The 13253-nt window shown below is 46.4% G+C and overlaps 1 long non-coding RNA gene across 1 annotated transcript; it reads right to left on the minus strand.

Annotated features, from left to right (window-relative positions):
* Positions 1–366: 366 nt before the first annotated feature.
* On the minus strand, positions 367–6101 carry LOC131592297 (uncharacterized). Its single transcript, XR_009280574.1, has 3 exons — positions 5986–6101; positions 4133–4242; positions 367–503 (listed from the first exon to the last, which is right to left on the minus strand). It is a non-coding gene; the product is annotated as an uncharacterized LOC131592297 (long non-coding RNA).
* Positions 6102–13253: the final 7152 nt, after the last annotated feature.

Genomic DNA, 13253 nt, shown 5'->3' on the forward strand with positions numbered 1-13253 from the left:
TTTAAATGATTAATAAGACAACTTGGTCCTTAGCTTCTGCAGTGAGGCGAGTGTGCTGACAAAGCACTGCGATGCCTCTTCCAGGTCACCCGGCAGCGGGCCATGCCTTTATGAAAACATAAAAATTGGAGGGACTATTTGAAGAATTTGGAGACTGACACACAGGAATTTCACCCTTCAGACCCTGGCAACTGCATGTCTGTGGTGGTCTCTGAGCTCCAGCAACTGCCATGGACAGGAGTAACTACTTAACAGCAACCTTCAAGCTGTGAAAAACAGATGTTTTTCTTCTTTTGTTATGTTTCCTTTAAATATGCAGCCACTGCCCTTTACCTGTTTCATGTGGTGATGGCCTCAGGCTGTGCAGCAAGCTGGATGCAGCTGCAGAACACAGATCTGTAAACACCATCAGTGGCAATGCACAAGGAGATCCTCACTCCTGCTCACTCCGCACCTGAGCATCACTCTTCCATGTGTCCCCCTCCCTTGAGTTTCCAAAACTCCTGTTGCAGTGGGGAGTAGGAAATTAAGGACAGGTGGAGTTTATTCTTTTAGATCATCCTTGCTACATTTGTGACTTCTTTATGCCACCTGTTACATCTGGAGAGAGAAGAAGCCTCTGTGCACTCCCAGGCATTGCCAGGGTAGGAAGAATGTATCTCAGAAGGATGCTCCTGAGGGGGAAGGCAGGCAGGGGAAGGACCTTCACCAGCACAGGCATAAATGGACAAAGCACTGGAAAGCAGCACTGTGGGGAACAATTCTGCATTGGCCTCTGGCTGATGGATTAATAACTGGGTTGACTTTCTCCCCTAACAGCAGGTAGTGCCTGCCCTCCAGTCCTGTCAACTGGAAAGCATCACTTAAGGATTCCCACACTGCTCCCAGCAGACCCCTCTGTATCGCGGGGGCTTGAGAAAATCAATGACAGGCCAATACATGCAATACATTCAAGACATTTTAAAAGCAGACAAGCGTTCCAGTGGAGTTTGTCAAGCTGCAGGGCTGCTGCCGAAGGGGTAGTGGGGTAAGAGGTTTTTTGAAAGCATCCTTGGCATGTTAGAGAAACAATTTGCTCTTAGCTATATCTGTGGAGTGGCATGTAACGCAAATGATGTGATTCTTGCCCTATCATGATGTCCTTGTGTACCAGTGGTGAGTCATTTAGCGGGAAGAGAAGGTTAAGGGAGAGCAGTGACACTGCCAGGGGGACTCTGAGCAGAGTAGAGGCCAGTGGGTGAACATGAAGTCTCCTCAAGAGCCACAAATGCAATGGCAAGTCCTTCATCACACCTTTTTATATCGTCCAGAGGGTAAAATGGATTTCAAAGCTGCAGCACTTGCCTGAAAGAGGTGTATTCTGGAATCAAGGCTCTTGTGGTTTCATCTCAAGATGATCTGCCCCATAAGCTTTTAGTGGCCTTGGTTTTGCCTGTTCCACACCTGACTTCTGTGTGACAGGGTCTGCGTTAGCCCCCACAGCCTCTCTCCACCTTTCTGCCCTTGGTGCTAACCAGCTCCAAAGCAGAGTGTTTCTCTGACCTTTCCAGGAGGCCTCCACAGCTCTTTCAACCTTTCTCACAAGAGCTGTTATCTGTCCAGATGTTTGTGAGGGGGAGGACTCCAAGAGAAGCCTTCCTCATTACCTCCGACAAACATTCCCTTTTCCATGGCAGATGCTTCCCACTCCTCCCACTGTGCAGCTGGGACAGGGAGAAGATGTCAATATTTATGGGGCTGGTAGATACGGTCTTCAGTGTGGCCATGGAAAAGGAACAAATACAGTTGTTGTCCCTGGACAAGCTCTCTGAACTGTCAGAGATGTTCTGCTAGTTCACATATGCCACTTAATAAGCAAAAACTCCCATACAATTGTTTAGCAAATGCTAGTTTGTAGTCATCACCATGAACTTTTTTACTGTAGTACCTCCCAGAAGCGAGTCCAATTGGGCTCCTGTCATGCTATGCAATCTTCAAGCTGCCACGGAGGCTGAATTCCTTTCTCTAGGAGTTGACAGTCCAAATAAACAAGGCAGACAAAGGAAAGGAGGGGAAACAGAAGCTTAGGGGAGGTGAAGTGAGTTGTCCAAGGTCACGCAGCAGGTCAGTGCCAAAGCTGGAAGCAGAACCCATGCTGCCAGCTCTTGCTCTCAAGTCCTATCTCCTGGGGGAAGATGGGGCCAAAATAATTTATGAGACAAAGAACTTCTATCACATCCCTCCTGGCACCACGAAGTTCTTCAGCTTGTGCAAACAAAGCACAGCCAGATAAAGAGGCAGCTGGGCACTAGTTACATTTTGGTTTGCTAGGTCTTTTTTTCTTCATATGTTAGAAAAATTCTTTACCAGCTAAAATGATCATCTGGGTAGAAGTATCAGAGTCAAAGGGGAGCATTGCTTCAAGGCACTGGCCTGCAGATGTGGATGGTGGAGGTCAAGGTTGGATGGTATCTGCTGGAAGAAAAGTACTGACTCCCACCTCCTAATCCAGCATGGTTCAGAGATGAAATCCCCTTCTGCTGCACACTGGCACCAACACTGTGGTGGAGGTGCCAACAGACAACCTGGGCAGCTCCAGGGAGGGAGAAGGGAGAACGAGAAGTCAGTTGAGATAAAGAAGCAGCTGTGTTCCATCATGATTTTCCTATGAAGTGAGATGAACAAGCTGATGAGGCTTCTATGAGGCATCTTCTGTGAGGGAAACCAGGCAATGGACCTGGAATCTTCATCTGTTTTCAGAGTATGATGGAGGTGATGTGGCTGCTGCTTGCAGGGAGATGATAATGTCTTCCCTGAGAAATAGGAAAAGAAAACCAACAAGGAAGCAAAGCAGCTTCCTTCAGGACTCGCCTGTTCTTTGCCTGAGGCAGAGCTGTGGAATCTAGTGTTCTCTCAGTTCCCTACTTTCATGCCCCATAATTGATCTTTCATCTCTTTCTCAGGAAACAGAGGGTCCCGCTGTACACAGCATCCATCCAGATGCATGTACTTCACCATCAAAATGGTATCAGCCAGCTCTCCCTTTAAGCAACAACTCTGGCTGGTTTGTTCTTATGCTGCTGTGGTAGGGAATGAGGGCTGGAGGCTGGACTGGGACATCTGACATGTGTATGGGGGGGCTGTCAAGCTCAGACTCAAGCCCTAAAGTCCTTGTATCCCCTGTGCTATGAAGCAATAATCTGCTTGAAACTAAAATGCCCTTTCATCCCAGCAGTGCTGTCCTACAGGAAGCACAGTTCTGAGAAGTACTGTGGCACCACGAGTTTGGGAAGCTGAAGCCACCCTGGCTTTTTGCAGCTGGTTAAATGATCTTTCATTAACAGATGTTAAACATAAGAATTTTCACCGCCACTTCCCTCTTGCCCCTCAATTACATTTCTTGCAGTGCAAGAAGGGCCATATCTCAATGGCAGGGCTAGGCAGGTGGAAGCTGCTCAAGCCATCCTGGCTGGCTGACATGTCACTGGCTGTTTTTTTTAATTGTCTGCAAAAGGTTCATTATCTCCTGCACAATGTTTTGTTGCTCGCATGCTTGAGTGCTGTAAGGACATGTGCCAGCCATGCACTGGGTGGTCCTGATGCCCTCATACCTCCCTCAGCCCATCCAAGATTCTGTAAATTCTCAGGGCAAGACAAGGACCACAGCAGCACCTGCAGCGGCATATGGCAGTAGATCAGTGCTGGAATAGGAAAGACAGCCCAAGAGAAAATATTGGATGTCTTTGCATGGAAGAGCACTCATATCAGCCCATCTTCCCAGCATACTGTTCTATGGACCAGGCTGTCTGTCAGATAAAAGAGCAAGAAGAAGGGAAAAAAAAAAAAAAAAAAAAAAAAAAAAGAAGAAAAGAAAGAAAAAGAAAGCACAAAGCTATTTACGTAGCACGACAGTTTAGCAATGGACTCCCAGAAAGTCTCAGTGTTGTCGCTGAGGTCAGGCTGTTGAATGCCACATCTGACAGAGGGGCTGGCACAGCTGTCCAACATCACCTCACCTCTGGTAGAGCTCATCACAAAACTTCTGCATACTGCCAAATCCAGCAGTGAAACCTGGCAGGATCTGCTCATTCCGTCCTACATCAGGCTTTGCAGTGGTGACGTCGGTGTGGCCATGCAATGAAAAACACTGTACCTTTGATGTCGGTGCCACCAAGAGATTTCTGACTGATTGCTTCTGAATGAGAGCACTTGAAGCTGCTGGCCTGGATGTTTGTTTGAATCTTGCCCAAGTAGGTTTTTGGCCTGTAAATGAGCAGAGTTAACCAGAATCAGAAAGACTGGTTAATCAGCAGGGTCAGAAATTACTGTAAGGCAGCATTCCTCATGGTATTTTGGTGCCTCTACTTCCAGTCAAATCCCAAAGAGGGCAGAGGAATGTGAAAGTTGAAAAAAATGCTGACAGAATTTTACAAATTCAACTGAAGAGTCAGGTTTGGTTCAAGTCTGAGGCAAAGGTTGGGTATGGGTCTTCATCTACCAGAGGAGGTTCATCCCTGGTTCAAACAGAATGTCATGGCCACTGGGCAGGAGCAGGAAGTGAGGAAGTAAGAAATTAGGGTAGTAGATTCAGCTTAATCCTTATTGAACATCTGATTGCAAGAGGCAAAATACCTGGTTTAGCAGATCTGCCACTCTCAGCAGTTTCAGCTCAGTGAAGGACTGAGACATCAGTAGTTGAGCAGGGCCATGAGTTACCTGCCACAGCCCCATGGCCAGGGAAAGCCCCCATAACTCCAGCTGTGCCATGCATGGGCAGCCAAGGGGCACCCAGACCCATGAGGGGCTGAGGCCAGCACAGCTTCAACCCTCCCATGCAAGAAGGGTGGGGGCCCACGGCCAAAGGGCTGCTGTGACATTTGAGGTACTCTAGAAAGGCTTCATGGTCACCCACCTGCTGACAACAAATCATCAATCCTCTGTGCTGCCACCAGTTTCTTGTGTGACTTTGGGCAAGTTAGTCATATCTCACTCTTTTCCTAAGTCCTCAGGACACCACAGAGATAAATAAGCAGAAAACTGAAGCTCTCTGATAGTGTGGAGATAAGGGAAAGATAACACATAAGTACGAAGGATGGGAGTAAGGCACAATACCATTCACCAGTCTCAAGGCAAGGTTAAGAACTCTGCTCATTCATGCATTTCTGAATTCTAATAAAAGTCCCTTACAGGAAAACAAATGACACTTGTAGGTAACCTGAGGTGCCATTTAACTGGGTGTCTTGTAAAATACAAGCAGGCCTTTGGTGTTGATTTCCCTCCATGCTTCACTCTTCCTCCCACTTGAAAGAGTTTGAATTGGCCAGAAACCGCAAACAATGACACAGGGAGTGTTTAACCATTAACAAGGGTGGACAATGGTTAGGGAAGTAGCTAAATACACTAGTTATAGCTAACCAGTGGTCTTCTTGTCTCTGCATTATTGAGCTTGGGTTGGGGTTTTTTTGCAAGCTGGCCCTGGTTAAAGTCTTTTCAGGAGTTAATAAGCCAGAGGAGAATCATCTTCCTCATGGGCATGTTTCAAGCCTATGGTTCCTGCAGGTTTTCTTGGCTATTGTGTGCAGGAGCACGGCTGTGGTCAGGCTTGTAAATGCTGGCTCTCTGCTGAAGGGCTGCACAGCTGGGCATAACCCTGCCTCTTCTCTCAGCCTGGCCTCAAGGCCTGCCTTAGATCTTGGCCAAACCCACTGGTGCTTGGGCAAAGGCAATGTCTGGCCCCAGTGCACCATCAGCTTCAGCTGTCAGTGGAAAGAGACACTTCAGGGCTACTGTAAGGCACATCCAGCTGCATAGCACAACTCAGCTGAGGGCTGCTGGGGACACAGACACATTGCAGCCTCTCCTGCCATCCCTCACCTCCACCTGGGTCAGTCCCTCCTGGGAAAAGGACTCAGAGTGCTCACAGCTTGTCCTTTGGGTGCTTGGCTGTGGCTGCACAGGAAGGAGGACAGCCAGCAGAACGGCCCACAGCAGAACCCTGGGACTTACCTCATTTCTCAAAGAAACCAGTTCAGAAACATCCCAGGGTCCATACAGTAAAACTCAGCACCAAAACCTGGAGCCTGGGTTTCTTCTTCAGCCATCTGTTTAGGAATGTCAGTCTGTTAGTGAAAGAAAAATAAATAAGGTTCTCTGAGGTGTTCCTGGATTGTATGTGTATTGATAGTTACATAACAACAAGAGAAGATTGTTGCATAAATTGATTAAAAAAAAAAAAAAAAGAGTTGCAATATTTACATTTGTCAAAGAGAGGGTGTAGGGATAGGGGAAGAGGGGCTGAGCAATCCTTTTTGGTTTGGCACTAGAAATTAGCATTTTGGGGAGGGGTCAAAGTCTGTGGTCAGAGAAGTGACTTTAACCAGCTGGAGTCTACTGCCTCTCTGCCCCTTGAGTAACAAGCAAGCGGCTTTGAAGACTGATAAAAACAAGTTTTCACTAAAGTCAGCACTCCCAAGCTCAGGCAAAGCTAAAAGGGGGAAGTGCAGGCCAGTTTTTGCTTCTCCCACCAGCCAGGCCACCAGCTGAATCCTGACCTCAGCATGTTTTTGGCAGGTGACAGTTTAGAACCAGGAAGGACAAGGATAGGAATATGAATGCACCAAAGGCACCAGAAGTCATCTAAATCCTCCTCTCCAATGTGAACTGAAGCCCATTATCAACCATTTCATAAATTCCAGCAGACTTCAGAGCTCTGACATGGTCCATATAGTTTAGAAAGTTAAATAAACATCCTGATTCCTGAATTGCGTAGAAGACTGGGAGCAATCTCACTTCTTGTTCAGATACCCATGTGAGACTTCCAGTATTGCCAGGTAGGGGAAAAACAGCTACCTTGATTTAACCTATGAGAAGTGTTCAACCTGGGAAAAGCAGGAATCATTCAAAGGAAATATATCTGGGAGGCAAAGGAGTTTTGATGAGGTCCCCTTTATTGATTCTGATCTGCCATGAGGGATGCTTCAGGTACCAGTCCAAACCAGCTGCTATGAGAACTGTCTTCCAAACTTTTGAAAATTTTATTCCCAGCTTTTCTGTAAGCACCTTAGATCTGTTCCTACTCTTGCCCGTGTTGTTGGATATGGTTGAAGGGACAGGGCTTGGGAAGTTGTGCATAAAACGCAAAGGGGCTGATAGCAATAATCCCAAACTGGGCTGAAAAAGAAGAGGAATGATCAAGCCATGTTACTCATATGGACTGGTAGTTTTGTTTTCTCAGAGCTTCACATAAAACACTTAAGCTACCTGCAAAACCTAGAAAATAACACTCAGATGATTTATTATTAGGGCATCAAGGTCTTTTACCCTATGTTGTCTATATTCATAATACTGTTACTGAACCTAAAATATTTTTGGTGCAGGATTCCCCAGAGTTGAAACCACTGACAAGGGACTATTTGTATTAGCTGACACTGAAACTTTTTTTTTCCCCACAGACAATTTTATTTCGGAGAAAGAGGTATTTTCAAGTTAAAAACATGAAACTTTTCCAAAGGAAAACTCCTTATCACGTTGAAGAATGAACTCATAAAAGGGCTCTGTAGCCTGCACACTGAAATAGCCTGACCCTCTGGCATCTGCTGGCTTCCTGGCAAGCCTTGGCAGGTGGGTCCCTCTCCTACATCAGCGTGCCCCTGTGCCCTTTCACTTGCTCTCTCTCCCTCTGCTAGTACTTTGGGACACTGAGCAGGAGCTGGGGAATGCTGCTGGAATCCACCTTTCCCCAAACCACAATGTTTGCTGATGCCGTTCAGTTCTATCTGATAAAACACAAACAGCAAGATCTGCTCCGCTCTCTTCCTGCCTCTGACGGAGGAATGAGCTCAGCACGCCCTGGCGTCTCAGCCAAATCCCGCGGGGGTCATATAATCGCATTCCTGCTCCGTCTGCCTCAGTTACCCCACTTGCACATGTTATGTCTCCGTGTTTCCTGTCGTGGCATCCTCGGCATTCCCCACCACACTCCCAGCCACATTGCTCCTCCGAGTACGTCACGGCCCAGGACTCACTGCTGGCACACATGCAGGCTGGCACAGGCAGTGGGATGCATTCCTGGGATAGACAGGTAAAAGCTCCTTCAGATCTGTTCTGAACCCAGGACTTCTCAGTCATGGCATATCTGGGGATGTGAACGTGTTTGGTTCATGACTTGGCACCATATTGACAGGAGAGCATGGGGGAGGCTGGATTTAGTGCTGATGTTAGGGGATCAATGGGATCTACCAAAAGGGCATTTGTCTCCTCATGCAGTTTGCTATTGGAAGTTTAGTGAGTCTTTTAGAGAGTGCACAGAACTCATGAGTGCTGAAAGCCCTTGTAAAAACACCTCCTAATGAGCAAATTAACAGCAGATTCCCAGACCTCATCAGCCAGGGATCTGCATGAGACCCTAAATGATGGAAAAAATCTATTTTAAGGATATTTAGGGAACTTCTCAGGATGCGATAATTTTAATTTTTTCTTTTAGCATGCTGAATATAACATTTTGTGCACTGCTGCAAGTACAGCCTCTGTTCAGTACCCAGTGCCTGTGCAAACACACAAGGTGATGACATATGGTGGGTAGGGGTCTCTTCTTTGGGGAAGTGTAAAAGAAGAAACTTGCTGTGGAAGCATCCATTTTCAGCCAATATCACTGCCTTGCTTCACAGGTGAAAATAATATTAAATACAAACCCCTTGATTTTCAAGGTCCAACTGATCTGTATGCTTGTCCATTTAACTATGTGGCTAAATGAATGAGAAATTCATGAGTGTTCGGGATAAGAGATGGGAAATGGTGCAAATAAGGACATTGGATAGAGTACAAAGAATACTATCAATAATGTGGTATCATTGCCTGCCTCGCAGAAAAAGTCACATGGATAAAATACGTTATTACTAACTTGCAAAGCATCAAATATTATTTTCTGTTAGAACTGAAAAAATGTCTTCAGGTCTGTCTGCAAAATATTCATGAATTGTTGGCTTTTTACTTGCCTGGTTACATCTTGTCCCGGGGCCACATCTTCAGGCAGAGATGGCTGTGTTTGTGGATGGATAGGCTGTTTCCTCAGCCCATCCCCACGTAGGGCTCTGGTCCTTTTTTTGTGCATCTGGTCCTGTTTTTGTGCTGCACAGATGATGGAGGTGCAGTGATCTTAGCCTGGAAACAGGCAGAAGTGTGTTGTGCTGCAGCCACAGGATGCTGCTTGTGTTGTCTTCCATCATGGAAAATCTGATAAATTAATTTAAAAAGGGGAAAAACAGTCAAATAGAGTGGATAGAGGAGATCTGGCTTAAACAAGGAAGGTGCAGCTCAACCCTACCTGCCATGGACATGCCTGAGGGTAGCCAGGGACAAACACATGAAAATCACAATAAATATTGGGCAGAAAGAAGGGAGACTCCATTGTTTGGCTCCTCTTCCCTCCCATCCTGCTCCTGTTTGTACAGTCCCCATAATGACACATGTATCTTGGCCTGCTGGACTTTAGACTCGGGTGTATGTGTGTTTTGGGCACTGAGTTCAGAGCCCAAAATTAGAAAGAGAATGAAAAGAAAACACTTTTCCAAAACCGCTTAGCTGAAACGAAGGCATTTATGCTACCCTGCCTGACACTCTGGCTGGCAGGAGCACCCACTGGGTCCCAGCCCCACTGCCCAGGCATACAGCCAGTCTCTCCTTACCAAGGAGAGCAACAAATTATTGCTTGTATGGCAGAGCAGGGACCCAGTCCCACCACACACACTGGAAGAAGAAGACCCCAGCCCTCCTACTGGCCATGCAGAGCTGCTGGGAAATGTGGAAATATAAAAGCAAGCTAGAGGCAGGCAGAATAACCTGTTCCCAAAACCACTGTGAGATGCTCAGCCTCAGGAATGTGCAAGCTTTAACAGTCTCAGAGCTGTAAAGTGCTGGAGGAGAAAGGCTTACTTGGGCTGTGGGTTTGACAGCTCCACAGTGCTGCCCCAGCAAAGCTCTGCCATACAGTGAGAGCTGGCCACAGAGAACCTCACAGTGGATGAGGAGGGTCTTTGGGAGGCTGGGAGACCTGGGAGAAGTTCCTAAATAGCTACCAGGCATTAAGATTAGCAGAAGTCATGGCTCAGAACTTCATTTGCACCTTGAAAGTGTTCTGGTGTCCAAGATGATCATCAGCCAGAGAAAAGCTGTGCCAAAAGCTGAACCAGAAAGGGGGACTTTGGAAGGAAGGAAAAATCAAAACCAAATTTGTCCCTTCTTCCCATGTCTCTTGGAGGTGGAGGTGAGAAGCTGCTAAAGGGCTCAAGTAGAAGTGTAGTTATTGCAGAGAAGTTCAACTGGACCCAGGAGTGTGATGAGGCAGGGACCATCCTCCTGTCCCATCTCCTCAACCTGCAAACTCCCAGCAGAGGGCTGAGACTGAGGACACATGTAGGTGGAGAAGGCTGTGAGAACTACTTGGATTTTGCTGACCTGGGCTCTCACAGCTCTGGTTTTCCTCATCTAGAAACTTGAGAAGAGAAAACGCATTGCCCCACAGTTGTATTGCCTGAGTAGCAATGGAACAGCCAGTGTGGAGTTTTGTGGAAGGTGAGGGAGGCATAGGTACAACTTACTCTGATATTTGTTTGATATATTCCTTTGATACAGGCAGTGATTATAAATCCTGTGAGTTAGTGTAATGGCCTAATTAGCCTTTCCACAGGAGTCTTTGAAAATGACACTGCAGGGGTGATGTCAGCTTTACTTTAAATTTAAGTGTATACTGAATATCTATGGCATGAACAGAAGCATCAGGACACCAAAAAGGCAATGTCAAGCCCACACAGGTTAGGGAGTTAGAGCTTTGAGATGTGTGTTGCATATGTCTCATTTCAAGTTGCCAAGTGCAAGGCATGAAAGATAAGGGTGTGCAAAGGCTGTCAGACTTTAGGACTGGACCTGGGGCCAGCCAGAGCCATGCTGAACATGCATAAAGAGCTACAAAAAAGGCTAATCAGGAAAACTGAAATTCATATGGTTCTTGCTGGGTAACACAAGGAGTGGTTACAGATTGCTGATAATCTCATGGTGCCTTATTTCTCTCACTCAGAAATTAGGATGATGGCATGATCTTATCTCACAGGTAAGCCACAAAGATGCATCCATTAAAGTCTGTGTAATAATTGTAAAGGATGCAGACACTGGGATGAGATCCTCACAGAAACACCCAGAAAACTAAAGCCTAAGTTAAGACAATATTTTCTAAGTGGGAGACATCCATCTTGTGACAATGTTTAGTTACAGTGACTTTTATCTCTGCAGTGCCAGTCAAGCCACTAAATCATTGCGTTTGATGGATGCTGGGGCAGCATGGCCGCAATTGCTCATTGTCAGGCTGATACAAAGGTCACAGCTTTGCTAAGCTTTGGATCAAAATCCAAAACAGTCCCTGTCACATCCCTCAGCTTTGAAAGAACAGTAAATTTACTAATTTAGCTTTAGTGTTGGGTAGTAGCTGGTGCCACCTTTATCTGTTTCTCCTGAGAAAATAAACCCAGCATCACCATCCCCAAAGGTGATGCTGCAACATGCTGTTAACCTTCACAGCGTAAGACAGGAGCTTTGCGGGGGAGGTGAAGGAGGGCAGGAGTTTGTGGGATGACTCAAATGCTCTGCAACACCTCCCTTGCTGAATGGCTTCATGGAAGTGGCTGTGTGCCCCTGAGCTTTGTGAGGAATGATGGTGCTAGTGAATCAGACCCTGGATGGCCACTGGAGCCTGCCACAGCTGTGGCTCTGTGGCAAGGTCACTGTTATTGAAATGATTGAATAAAAAGGGATCCTTCTTTTGGGGTGATCGCTGTAGAGGGGATCACCCACTATTGTGGCTCACCCTTAATCCTTTAAAAACTAGTATACAGTCTCCAGCATTATAATTAGCCCAGCTGGTTTCAAGAAAGATGCAAGAAGTAGGCACAGATAAACCATCTCTGATTCTAACTTTTAATACCAAAATACTTTTTTCTGTTTTATTTCATTTCCCAGCTTTGGTTAACAGATGCCACTATGAGGTTGTTGACACCACCATTGCTTAAACACACACACAGCCCCCATTTCCTTTTAAATCTGGATGTATTCTTGGAGGAGCCCAAAGGGGTCACTAAACCATGTAAAACACCCAGATTGGAGATGGACAGAGGGGGTGACAATGATGCCAGAGGAGGGGTGGATAGGATGGGAGTGATGAGAGACTGAGGCATATGAGAAGGTACAAGTGTTGCAGAAATGGAGGAAGCACTGTGGACTTTATTCTCTGTCTGCAGGGAATATCAGCATTGAAATCTCTGCTTGGATCTGGATTTGTTGACACAAAATCCACTGCCCAAATGTGGGGGGTTGGAAACAGTTTACCTGTTAAATTCCCAGTGCTATCTCAGGAACACAACTCCACAGGCTGGAGCAGTTGTAGTATATCTGTCTCTTATCTAGTGTGTAACCTCCTGGACTGAAGACATAATGTACTGTCTATCCTTTCTGTGATAAAAATAAAGCATATAAAACACACACATATACACACACACACACAGTCCCAGGCCAAAAATTCCCTTAGGGGAACATACTGTGACTAGATAAGAAGGTACTAGCTGGCACGTAGTTACCTTTTTGCTTCCTAACTGGGACACTCAGGGAAGGGTGGAGCTGGTTCTGGTGTGGGGCCACAGGAGAAGGGGGAGAGAGATGTCATGGGATGGATAGCAAGATAAAGAAAGAGACATGGAAAGAACCAGCTCAAGGAAAAAGAAATCAAAATCAGACTGGATTTATTGCAGGTTTTCATAACCCCTCCAGCCAGCTGTAAAATCTGAGAATTTTTGGGCCATGGGCAGCAAGCCCATGTCCTGAGGGACTGAATAGGATGTCTTTGAGGCTCAGAGCATCAACTTCTATATGAGATAAAAACTGGAAAACCTCCTGGAGACTGGAAATACTCCTGGAAAACTCCTGGAGAGCTGGCATGTGTATCGTACAGGACATTGTGTGTTGTTGGTGTTTTACACACCACACCCCTTGAAGGTCAGTTTTCCTGCTGGGAGCAGCAATCTGGTCTCTTCTGGGGGTCTCTTCTGGGGGCTGATTTTGTCCATCTCTCAGCTGCTGGTGGTTCCCTTCAGTGGTCCTGGTAAATCTGTGGGCAATATGTTCTTCTGAATGACAGGTGTGACTGGTATCGCCCCCTGGGCACATGGGGAGGCTCTGATGCCAGGTCTTGAGAGCTATGTCCAACACATTCCTGGTGGAATCTGGGAAACACT

Source organism: Poecile atricapillus, chromosome 1 (assembly GCF_030490865.1).
Source record: "Poecile atricapillus isolate bPoeAtr1 chromosome 1, bPoeAtr1.hap1, whole genome shotgun sequence".
Lineage (NCBI taxonomy): Eukaryota > Metazoa > Chordata > Aves > Passeriformes > Paridae > Poecile > Poecile atricapillus.